Here is a 13163-nt window from a genome sequence, read left to right as displayed (position 1 = left end):
TATTGATGCATTCTACCACGGTCATATTGTCGGACCAGAACACAACAGAATGATCTCTGAACCCTTCTGGCCAGGTTCTCAGGGCCACCAGAATGGGAAATAGTTCAAGGAAAGCGATATTACTCGTCAGCCCCTTCTCGTGCCACCATAGGGGCCACTTTTGTGCCGACCATTTTGTGCCGAAGATGGCGCCAAAACCTATGCTTCCTGCTGAATCTGTCCATAGCCCAAGCTCTTCGGAGGACACGGCTGGCTTGTTCCAGACGACTCGGCCATTGAAATCCGCCAAGAATGCTAACCAAATCCGCATGTCCTGGCGGACCTCAGCCGATAACCTTGTGCGATGATGACCCTCCTTTAGGCCAACCATCGCTTGGGCAATTGAGCGGGAAAAAGGGCGAGCCATTGGTATCACCCTCAAGGCAAAGTTCAACTTTCCCACTAATTGTTGCAACTGATGCAGTGTAACTTTGGATGCATTTAAACATACTTGGAGGGCTGCCCTGAATTTCGACACTTTGCTAGCTGGTAAACGGAAGCACCCCTCCCTTGAGTCCAACTCGATCCCCAAAAACTCGAGGCAAGTCGTGGGACCCATAGTTTTACCCGGTGCCAATGGCACGCCAAGATGACCCATCAACACACAGAATTCAGCTAAGGCCTGGGCACATTCGGGATTACCGGCGGGGCCAAGGAACAAAAAGTCGTCAAGGTAGTGCATTACATTTCGGAAACCCGTTCTCTTAGTGAACACCCATTGCAGGAAAGTACTGAATTGCTCAAAGTAAGCACATGATATAGAGCATCCCATTGGCATACACCTATCCATGTAAAATGACCCCTGGAACCCGAATCCCAGAAGACGCTGATCGTCTGGGTGTACCGGGAGCAACCGGAACGCTGACTCGATATCTGATTTCGCCATCAACGTCCCGTGCCCCAGGCGATTCAAGATGGCTACTGCCTCATCAAAAGATGCGTATCGCACCGAACAAACTTCTGGATCAATTGCGTCGTTCACCGAAAGACCATGTGGAGCAGACAGATTATGGATCAAACGAAACTCACCTGGGTCCTTCTTGGGGACCACCCCTAACGGAGAACAAACGAAATCCGGTACCGGGGGTACACTAAACGGGCCGGCGACCCGTCCCCGGCTAACCTCTTTCTGAATTTTCTCTTGTACTACAGACGTATGTTGTAAAACGGAAAGTTGATTTTTGCACATCCCTACACCCTGAAAGTCCCCTACCGGGATGCGGAAACCATGTGTAAAACCGTTCCGCAGCACCCCGGCAGAAGTACGATCCGGGTATTCGCTGAGCCAGGGAATCATTGCCAAGGTATCAATCGGGGTTGGTAAAGGCGCCCCTCGGCCTAGCTTAGACCTGTTTGGCGCCTCCCTTACCCCCATTCTCACTCGTTCTGGCTCTGCACGATGACTCAGGATGGGATGACCCACACGTACTACATTCGTGTTTGAATTTACACGATCCCGGAGGCCTGGTACATTTCCCTTTGTTGAAATTAAAACAGAAACCCTTTCTCCCTGAATTGCCTGCGGGCCTCGACTGGTCGTCGGTGCTCGTACTTGGTCGAAAGGGCGTCCCCACATTTTGGCGGGAGTAATCAACAACATTGCTCCCGACCAATGGCATTCTTAACATTCCCGATTCTTTCATTTTATCCCATGTTACAGAATCGTAACAATCCCAAGTCAAACTCTTGTTATGTTCCTTTTCCTTCCTGAACAGATTGTCATAACAAAACCAATGGTTACCTTGATACGCTGTCGAGTAACCCATAATTCGTGATTGATAAACGGGAAACTCAGGAAGCAACTCGGGCCTACGTTCCCCCAAAATCGATGTAAAAATACCCCATGCATTGCCCCAGTTGCCAATGTTCTCATTTACCTTAAAGGCGGCCATTTTTGCGCGCCAAACACTCGGATGCATTAGGTCCTTCTGACTTTTCACATGCTCCACATCATAATGATCAACAAGCAAGGAAAAAATATTCACGTACTCCCCCGCCCAGATCTTTTCCTTTATAGCTAAAGGCACATGTTGTCCCAATCTCTCTCTACGAGAGGGTGCTGACTCGTCCCTTGCAATCGGCAATGGCCGCTTACCTGAACCGGACGCAGCTTCTGCCGCTTGCGGCTTGTCTATCCCCGCCAACGGCGCAGCCACTCTAGCTGCCTCTCTCTTCTCACGAAGCCCTTTTATCAGCGCCTGTGCCTCGGCAGCCGTGGCGCCATCACTACTATCCCCCAACCATGCTGCTAGCTGTGCTGCCAGCTCGGGGGGCATGTCTTCCTTGGATGTCGGGGTGACGACAACGGGGATTGGATTCCCCTCCATCGGTACTGGGGTCGGCGCCTCGAGCGGGGCAGAGGGAACCGGGACGTCTCCACCGGCTGGAACCCTTCTCGGCCTCTTAGGTCTCCCTCCAGCCGGTGCAGGGCCCGAACCCTCCTCCCCATCTCGCTCCGCCAACCGTTTCTTTATGTCGGACACCTCTTTGCAAAGGGCCCGCACCATCTGGTCGGTCGTCATTCTCTTTGCGCCTTTCTTGGGCATCTCTCCGAGGAAGTATCTAGAAGACAAAGAAAAAGATCAAAACGCTCAAAATTGGCTCTTCGTTCCGTCCCGAGCTCACGTGTAGCGAGGAGGTGCAGCTTCGGAGCACAAGAACAAGAGGACGTCTTCTGGTCTTGCGTCTCTTTTTATCCGTCTTCAGGGCGGGCGAAAACCCGCCCCTGCCTGCCCCTAGGGCGGGGCTGGCTACGTCGGTGTCTAGGCCAGCCCACTCTAGGGCGGGAAAAAGCGCGCCCCGGCTACGCCGCTTCGGGCATACCAGCCGAGACGCGCTTCCCGCCCCAAAATGGCTTCCCGGGGGGATCGAGGCACTCCGCCATACGTTCGGGGGGACCGAGTGGTCGCCCCTTTCCATTTAGGGGCCAAGTATGATGCCGGTCAGAAAGCTTCTGACCACAAGTCAGTAGCTTTCTGACCAGCTTCGGAAGCTTTCCGGCCAACACTGTTGGAATTACGATGTTGGGGGCCGGAGTGTAAACTGGGCAGTCATTCTGACGTGGTTCCGACCAGCTCTAGGAGACTTTCAGCCAGTCAGACCCGCAACCTAATCCCCTATGAGCAGCGTTTCCTCTGCCGGGATTGCAATGTTGGTTTCCGACAGCCTTTCTGTGCCAGCCACTCCGACACGGAAAGGCTTTCGGAAAGCAACTTTGGGAGCCCCCAACAGGGTCCCTTGCCTCTGTGGCATCCAATTGGTGGCCGAAGAGGTACCTAGGGTGCCCTCCTGTAAATCTCTTTACTGTATAGCAGGCACCATGTGGTGCCTGCCATAGGGTACAGGGTTTTGCACACACACACCCAATTCTTTATGGGAGCCTGTATTACGGCTGGTTTAAGGCCATAGCACAAGCTCTCATAGAGAAAGGGGAGTATGCGACGGAACAGTGCAGTGTTCGGTCACATTGTAATCAGGTGGTTGGAACCGCCGATCAGAGGTTAGTCGGTCCAGTTTTAAATAAATATTCGTTTTTAATTTGAAAATATGATATAAAATTCTAATCTATTTTTAAATATTATAACATTTCCAAATATTTAGTAAAACTGTTATTCATCTAATTGAAATATAGTTTTTTAAATTTAGTATTCATATTTAGAAAACATTCCAAAGGGTAGTTGTATTATTTGGAAGCATTGTTAGTTTTTATTAGTATTAACAAATATTACATTGCAAAATATTTTGTTTTTTATATTTAAACTAATTTAATACATTTATTTTAATATTTGACATTTAATAAAATGTTAATACTTTGTAAATAATACATCATAACTACTTTTAGGTGATTTACTTTAAAAATTCCATTTACATGTTTTAAATTAATTTATTTTTTCATATATGTTTGCTCATCAGTAACAAGCTCTCTTTTTCAGCCAGAAGCACACAATTTCTGTCCAATCAAAATCTACGATTAAGGTAATCGAAATTAGGGCAGGACAGTAATGCTTGTTGAAGTTATTTTTCATTTGATTACATGAAGGCATTAGCCACTGCACTGTTAAGCCAAACCTACGAATGTGACTTTCACTGTGTTTTCCTTTTATTTTTTATCTGCGGTCTTAACAGATATAAAACTAAAGCTGGCAATAGAGGGTTCCAACTACAGCACAGTTTAATTTCTTTCATCTGCAACTTAAAACATAAACAGCTATGTTTAGAAATCTGAGGGGGAATAGAGCCTCGAAAACTGCAAATAGCTTCTTCAATAATCAAAGTAACAGTAGAGGAGGGGGTGGTGATAGCTATTTTGTGTCCCTTTTAGACTGGAAAAACTGCCTGTAGATCACGGATGATGAGGAGCGCAACATTGATCCAGTCGGGCATAGACCAATTAAGAGTGGCTGATGTATAGCATTATGACAATTTACGTCAGATCTGAGCAAACAGCAACCCAGAGAACATATTGATGCGCTAGTGCGCACTGAAGGTCATATTATCAACAAATAGCGATATTTATCGCTAAGTAGGGTTAGCGCCAATTTTTTTATCGCTGCGCATCACAGTATTTTATCGCTGAGATAACGTGCTATTAGCAACGCTTATCTCAAAAATGATAAAATTCCCGGCAAAATCTGTGAATATCGCTGAGAATACAGCAATATTCACGCATTATCGCTAACAGGGTCTTAGCCATTATCTCCACCTCCCATTGGATACAATGGCTAAGAACTGGCCTGAGCAGGTGTTCGTTTTTGGAGATATTCGCGCTTAGCGCAAATATTTCCATCGTTATGCCTGTGTTGGTAATAGGCGATAGCGATGTTAGCGACTGCTTTCAGTCGCTAACAGGTTGGGTACGCCCACTTTGCATGTCATTAGCGATAAATATCGCTGACATGCAAAGCGGGCCCCAAACCGCTCGCTATCGCCTACAAGCTGTTGCTAACTGCTGTTAGCGACAGCTTGCTAATAGGGCGATAGTATTATCGCCGCTTAGCGGCCGGAAAACGGCCGCTAAAGCGGCAAAAATTGCCTATGGCCCCCCCTTGATAATATGCCCCTGAACGTTTAGCTTTTGGATGGGATTGTTTCTGCGGTGGTACTTGAAACAATTATGAATAGGCAACTAATGTTTTTGTGTGTCCTTGGAAAATAAAAATGTTGCTCTCACACATTAATTTCTGACCAACACCATTTTGAAATAGAAGAAATGTAATATTAAATTATTGTAAAGCAAAAAGAAATAATTCAAAAGCAAGTTAAGCCATTGAAAATTTTGGGTTTGGCAGAAGATGTGTAGAACTAGTATTTAATTATTCATCCATGTAATAGCGGTATAGACACTTCTCAAATCCCAGAGGTGCTTTTAAAGCTCGCTTTGCAGGTCTACAGTTGATAGAGCGCGCAGGGACCTACTAGCTCAATTTTACCATACTCACCTGGGCCCATAAAACATTCACACTTTGAACTAGCAGTCCTGCCTATCTAATTTCTAATTACTCGCCTATCAGTGCCTAGAAGTCCTTTTAGGACTTATACCTATTAACCATGACTTACCAATCCTTGTCACCTTTGCTATAAGTCATAGGGATCGAAAAAGTAGTTGGAATAAACAGGCAATATTTAAACACATTTACCTTTCCTGTAATAACCACAGACTCGGGGAAAGTTTTAAAAGTGTTATCTATGAAAGATTTTCTGAGTCAAGATGAAAAAGGCCACAATACCGTCGACATAAATTTTACAAGCAGGAATATTATCAGTAGGACATAAAGTTTGTAAGAAATCACAGTAACACCTTTAAACATCGGTACCTGGGAAGGCGGAGAAAGGGAAATAGCACAAGGACATACCACATACATTATATTTAGGGCTTCCGGTTTTATGGTATTTATCGTTTTGCCATTTCCGTCTGTATTTATCCATATTTATTTTTGGGGCATTTTTTCTGTATTTATCTACATTTATTTTTGTCACAATCAAAAGACAACGCTACAGCTAGTATTTTTCCACATTTATTTAAATTGTGAATGCACACATTCGCTCGGTTGTTATTGGTCAACACTATACATTCATCTGAAAACGTTGCCATTTGCAGAATGTCCCAAATATGCTTAAAAGTGCTATCACACGCCGTTTGTCCCAAAGCCTTGCAGTTTCTGCAATCGGCAGAGTGCCACATCCTCTCCCCCACTTAGCACCTTACTGCCCCTCTGAGAGAAACTCACACTGCCTTCAACTGCAACCCAATTGGAAGCAATTCAATTCAAATTATGCACTACTCCATTCCTGTGCAGAAGAATCTGTTAATGTGGTGGTAAATTTGAGATCCTACCTCCCTTTCTTTTTTATGCCTTGACGTTTTTAACCTTTAAATTAAAGTGTAACAGTTGAGATGAACCCAAATGGTGTCTGGTGACTAGACACTTTCCACTGGCCGCTGAACATACAATCCCTAGGTATTTTGTAGCGATCCTCTCCCTTCCCCTTTGCCCACTTACCCTCTGCACCTCTATTCAAAAGTTCTGGGCTAGAGTTGGAGTTGTGACCTAAATTATTATTGTTGCTCTGCGGATGGACGTTGCAGCCCATTGAGTGCAGCACAGAAGAAATGGAGTAATGTTGAGAGCAATTAATCAGTGATTGGCACTGGTAGTGCCCCCTTGGATTTGTGTGCATGGGAGGACCTGTTCAGTTTTGGGTGCTTTACAGAATGTCTGGCCTAAAGTTGGGTCTCCCGTACCTCTGCCGCTGCACCCCATGCCATCACCCATCACCAGTAGCCAGGTTTTATAGCATTCTACAACCAGCACCCGTCCCTTGTATAAAGAGATATGTGCCAAACTACGAGCATGGCAAACAGAAGTGGGAAATGCACTACGGCAGTTATGACTTTAGAGCCAAAGGACCACAGCTTGATTTATCACAGAATCACCTGCCTACTTGAAAACTAAAAGTGAATCATGTACAATCCACTAGATGGCTCTGATGAAGCAATAAACATTGCCAAACATGAGTTTCCTTTTTTTTATTAATATTTTGGGTAAATAAATCTCTTTATTGGGAGAAAATAGATGGGGTCCCTTGCTGGTTTGTATATTCAATAGTTGGAAACTACAATAAAACCTTGCAAAATTGTTAAGACAGTCCATGAAAGAGCTTGGCATTACCCAAAGGAAGAACTGCAGATGCCCAAACGTTATCAATGCAACAAAAGAATCACTATGTCTGCCACGCACAGATACAATTGCGAGAATAAGTAAGAGGCACTGGGATATTCTATGGGCTGTCAACCTTAAGCAGGGCGGGCATTATTTTCTTTCGAACAAGGCAGCAACATTGAAGAGAAACTGGTGTACGCCAGTTAATTTCTCAACAAATCCTAATTGATAAGGAACTAATAGGGCTTTTCTACCAACAGGGGTGAATTCAAATGTAGTGTCTGTGTGGCCTGTGACTTTACTGTCAATCCAAATGCCTACCCTAAATGTAAGGTCAGAATTCTTCACCCATCAGAAACTAGTTTAATCTGCAATGGCCAGCCATTATATGACACTATACAGAATAAGACAACACTGGAGCAGGCTCAGTTGCAAGGTCACCAATGACTCTTTATTCCGACATTATGTAGAGTAATCACACTGAAAATGACATACTGAAAATTATATTTACTGACAAATCATAAATGCTAGCATTAAACCACCTGCCGTGCTATCTGGCAAAAATCACAGTTGATGGACAGAATGTAGAACAATGTCATACATTCACCCCAGTACAAGGATCTGGGCCTAAATCCATCTTTTTTTTGCACTCCACACCACCCTGGGTTAGACACTGGCTATATGCAAATCAGCTCTGACCCTGTGCCTCATGGGAACAATCCAGTCCGAACTACCGAGCCATGTCTTTCCCAGACCGGAATCAAGCATTCAAGGACCGGTTTCTGGCTATCAGCCTTCATCAGCCTGAATAGCTTGACTCCAGTGGTGTGGAGAGCCTGGGACTCACGTCTGAGCATCCCCAGCACACTCGGGGTGAAAATTGCAAAAAACACAGTTGATGGACGGAATGTAGAACAATGTCATACATTCACCCCAGTACAAGGATCTGGGCCTAAATCAATTTTTTTTTGCACTCCACACCACCCTGGGTTAGACACTGGCTATATGCAAATCAGCTCTGACCCTGTGCCTCATGGGAACAGTCCAGTCCGAACTATCAGCCTTCATCAGCCTGGATAGCTTGACTCCAGTGGTGTGGAGCGCCTGGGACTCACGTCTGAGCATCCCCAGCACACTTGGGGTGAAAATTGCAAAAAACACAGTTGATGGACAGAATGTAGAACAATGTCATACATTCACCCCAGTACAAGGATCTGGGCCTAAATCCATCTTTTTTTTGCACTCCACACCAGCCTGCATTAGACACTGGCTATATGCAAATCAGCTCTGACCCTGTGCCTCATGGGAACAGTCCAGTCCGAACTACCAAGCCATGTCTTTCCCAGACCAGAATCAAGCATCCAAGGGCCGGTTTCTGGCTATCAGCCTTCATCAGCCTGAATAGCTTGTTGTGGCTCTCCCCACCTTGGTGCTAGGCAAGATTACGGGGGTTGATTTTTTTTATCACTACCCAATCACCAGGGTTCCAATCATGTGCTGGAGATGAATGTCTGGCTTCAGCGTCTTCCCCAACCTGGTGAGAATTAGAACGCACTTGGTCAGCCAACTCTTTGCAGTACTCCAACACTAAATCATCAGATATAGTTAACAGCTGATGTCCTGGCACACATGCTTGTCTCATTGCCCTTCCCATGAGTATTTCATGGGAACTCAAGCCTGTTTTCTTGTCTGGAATGCTTCTGAGTCCCATCAGTACAAGAGGTAAAGCACAGGCCATTCTAATTGGGTAGATTCACACATCTTTCCCAATCTTGCTTTGATTGTGCCATTCAATTGTTCTACCACTCCAGAAGCCTCTGGGCCATATGCACAGTGCAGCTTTTCCTCAATTTTAAATGCTTCACAAATCAGGCTAATAATTTCGTTATTAAAATGTCTTCCTCGGTCTAACTCAATCGTTACTGGAAAACCAAACCCAGGAATGATTGGCTACAGTTAAGCTGTCATTCCTGCTGGTAGGGTATGCTTCCACCCATTTTAAAAATAGGCAGACAATGACCAAGACATACTTTAATCCTCGGCAAGCAGGTAACTGAATAAAATCAATCTGGAATCTAATAAATGGGCTTTCTGCTTTCCCAGTTTTCCCGGGGCAAACAACAGTTTTCTTACCAGTGTTCATTTGCTGACATGTTAAGTATCTCTGGCAAAGACTCTCTGCTATGTTCCTGAACTTCGCATTGAGCCAGTCCTGTCTGAACAAACGAATCATCGCATCTCTCCCTATGTGTGTGTCCCCACGGTACATTCTAGCCATTTGTGCAAGCATATAGTCAGGTAACACTGGTCTCCAATCTAGGTAGACTATTACACCATCTTCAGGTCTTGCCTGACACTCTATTTTCTGCCAGTCTTGCCTTTCTTTGGACTCTACTTCACCTTGTAAATCTCTCACTTCCTCCCATGTATTCACATCTTTCATTGGCATAAGTTGGCAGCTGTTTCCACATGCTTCGATCTTCTTGTTTATTGCCATTTTGTATTTGGTACAATGTTGGGCCACTTGGTCAGCATAATGTCATGTCCAGATTGGTGAGCAGCGCACTTGACCACGGCCAATTCTTTAGGCAATTGAGTTGCTTCAAGTAATTCCTTAACGAACTGTCCATTTTTAATAGGGGTTCCTGAAGAAGTCATGTACTCTCTTTGCATTCATAGCTGGCCAAAATCATGCACAACCCTGTAACCATACTGGCTATCAGTGTAAATAGTTACTCTCCAATTTTTCCCAATTTTGCACACTTTTATTAAAGCAATCAATTTGGCTACTTGTGCATACTTGAGTCCTGGTAAATAGGATGCTTCGACTATATTAGATCGTGTGCATACAGCAAAAGCAGCGCTTAATCCTCCTTCACCATGGCGCCTACACGAGCCATCTACAAATAACTCATACTCCGGGTCTTTTAAAGGTTCTTCCTGTATGTCTGTGCAAGGTTTAGTACTGAATTCAGTTAAGTCAATACAGTCATGTTCGACTTCCTCTCTCGCTTCCTCAAAGTGAGAGTCTGGCAATTAGGTTGCTGGATTTAGAATAGTGCATCTCACAATTGTCACATTTTCTGAACCAAGGATAATTCTTTCATATTTTGTCATTCGACTAGGTGTTAGGTGCTTAGTACATGTTCTGGTTAACAGAATCACAACTAAATGTGAGACATACACTGTTACAGGTCGTCCCATGACAATGGATTCACTTTGCTCAAGACTCATGCATGTTGCAGCTACCGCTTTCAAGCAACCTGGTAGTGCTGATACCACTGGGTCCAATGTTGCAGAAAAATATGCCACAGGTCGTCGCATTAACCCATGGGTCAGGGTTAAGACTGAAAGAGCACAATTGTCTCTTGTGTCACAAAATAGTGCAAACTCTTTTGAATAGTCAGGCATCCCTAATGCTGGAGCTTCACACAGACTGTTCCGCAATTTTAAAAAGGCAGTCATGCTCTCATCATCCCATTCGACTGGGTCTTTTGCTCGTTTCTTTTTCATTTAAATCAATGGCTTTGTAAGCACTGCAAATCCCACAATCCACTGCCTGCAGAACCCTACAACTCCAAGAAACATTCTGATTTCTTTCTGAGTTTGGGGTAGTTTCATGTTTTGAATTATTTTTATTCTTTCAGATGTTACTCTTCTGACCCCTCTTTCTATCTGGTGTCCCAGATACTTAACTGAGGTTATACAGTATTGCGATTTCTCTCGGGACACTTTATGTCCACCTTTTGCTAAATGGTTCAGTAATGCAATGGAATCAATTACACAGTCATTTCTCGTTCTCAATCCCAACAATAGGTCATCGATATACTGCACCAGGACAGATTTTCCGGGCAGCACCAATGATTCAAGGCACCTTTTCAAAATCTGATTAAAAATGGATAGACTCTCCGTGTAACCCTGGGGAACACGATTCCAAGCGTAAACATGCTCGTCAAATTTGAACAAAAATAAAAACTTGCTATCTGGATGCAGTGGATGGAAAAGAAGGCATGGCATAGATCAATTACAGTGAACCATCCTGCTCCCCATGGTATTTGATACAGAATCACAGCTGGATTTTGTACTATGGGCAACATGGAACAACTATTTTATTAATTTTGTGGAGGTCTTGGACCACCCTGTATTTTCCGTTTGGTTTCTTTATTCCAATTATAGGTGAATTGCAAGACTGCTCATTATTTCTTCTAGAATGCCTTGTTCAACCAAATGCCCTATTTCTTGTGCAACTCCTGCTTTTATTTCGGGACTCATTTTGTACTGTTGAATATTTGGATAAACTGCACCTTCCTTTACTGTCACTTTTATGGGATCGGTGAATAAGGGGGGTTGGATGCGCACTCCCTATTCTAACTAATTGCAAAAAGTCAAACAAATTTTAGAAAATTTTTACAATGGTGCCGCAGCGTAGCACGTGCTGCCTCTCAAGTGCTGAGTAACATTGAATTCAGAAAACTACCAAGGTTGGCAGCACAAGCTGCGCACTGTGCATGTATAGTCATTGAGGACTCTATACTCAAATCATCAAGGTAATTCAATAAACACTACATGTGCAACAAACTTTTCAATCAAACAGTGAGTCTATTATTCCTTTGTATATTTTATATGTCTTCATCTATTTTAACAGTTGCTTTATACATCCTGATATATCATTTTACTAAAACAAAACATAAATCACTGGTCCATTGAGATCATGAGACCCATTAATTACTGCTAAACAGTGAGATACATTCTTCCATTAATGAAATTCATAGCATAACATTTTTTTGCAATGCCCAATGCATTTCGGGACAGTGATGTCCCTTCTTCAGGGGAGATCTATAAAATTAAAAATGACTTTTCAAGGTTACAGTAAAAATACTGACAACTTGCTGATAAATGCTGTATACTATAAATAGTGACCAAATCCATGTGCCGTTTTTCATTACCAGGTAGGTGACAGTGTTGGAGATGCAGTTATTGTTTACTTACAAGCTAGAGACCAATGTACCCTGGTACAGTAAAATGAGGATTGCGAAATAATACTGTAAAAGCATTGATATGGTTTTATTGGCCATACAATGGTTTAAGATGAATAAAATATATACATTCATATATACATTAGGCTAACATACTCAACTGGTGCTTCTAACTACTCCTACCCCAGTGTACCTGACCTAAGCCTAACACATGGAAGGGAGTAAGTAGCAGTTTTAAGTTAAGTTGGTTTTGCCAAGGTTTGCTTCAAGAATTCTCTCTAAGGGTTTAGTCAACACCATACCTCTGGAATAGAATGTTGGAGGTCTTGTAACTCCTCCCAGGACTCGATATCCCAGTCACTCGCAAGAGTAGGCTGGAAACGCCGGAGCTGGATTTTCTCGGCAGGAGAAAAGACAGCGTCTCTCTCAGCGCGTCGAGGAGGAGAAGGGGCAGCGTCCGTGGGCAGCTTGCATTTGCTGGTCTCTGCAAGGGACAGCTGTTCTGCTCCTGTGTTCACCACACCATCGCTATCGTCGCTAAGGCAATGTTGGTAATATTTATACCTGAAAGGTGCCTTGTTTGACGTAAGTTTTTGGACATAAGACGTCAATAAAGATGTCACTAGGAAGTGATCGTCTCTCAGTGCTCATTAGAGTTCTATTACTAATCAAAACATAGCAAGCGGGGATTTCCCAGGTTGCTGAGTTTTATCTTGTTGAAGAACTCGGCGTGTTAATCTAGGAATCTAAGATAGTGGCTTCTGCCATGTCATCTGCTGTAATGAGCTGCAGAGGAAGAGATTCTGAAATGTGGCTCTGAACGTGTGATGCCAGAGACGAGTTTCTGAATATTAATTTTGATCGTTTATGCCAATATAGGGATATGAATGGATTATAGCCGTATAGGGGCATAAGGTCATATTATTGATCGGGGTCCTAGATTAGAACACGACAAGGTTACAACACTTCTTCACCAATGTGGTCCCTG

This window comes from Lissotriton vulgaris, chromosome 6 (genome assembly GCF_964263255.1).
Source record: "Lissotriton vulgaris chromosome 6, aLisVul1.2, whole genome shotgun sequence".
In the NCBI taxonomy this organism is placed as follows: domain Eukaryota; kingdom Metazoa; phylum Chordata; class Amphibia; order Caudata; family Salamandridae; genus Lissotriton; species Lissotriton vulgaris.
The sequence above is the reverse complement of the archived record's forward strand: the minus strand, read 5'-3'. Positions refer to the sequence as shown.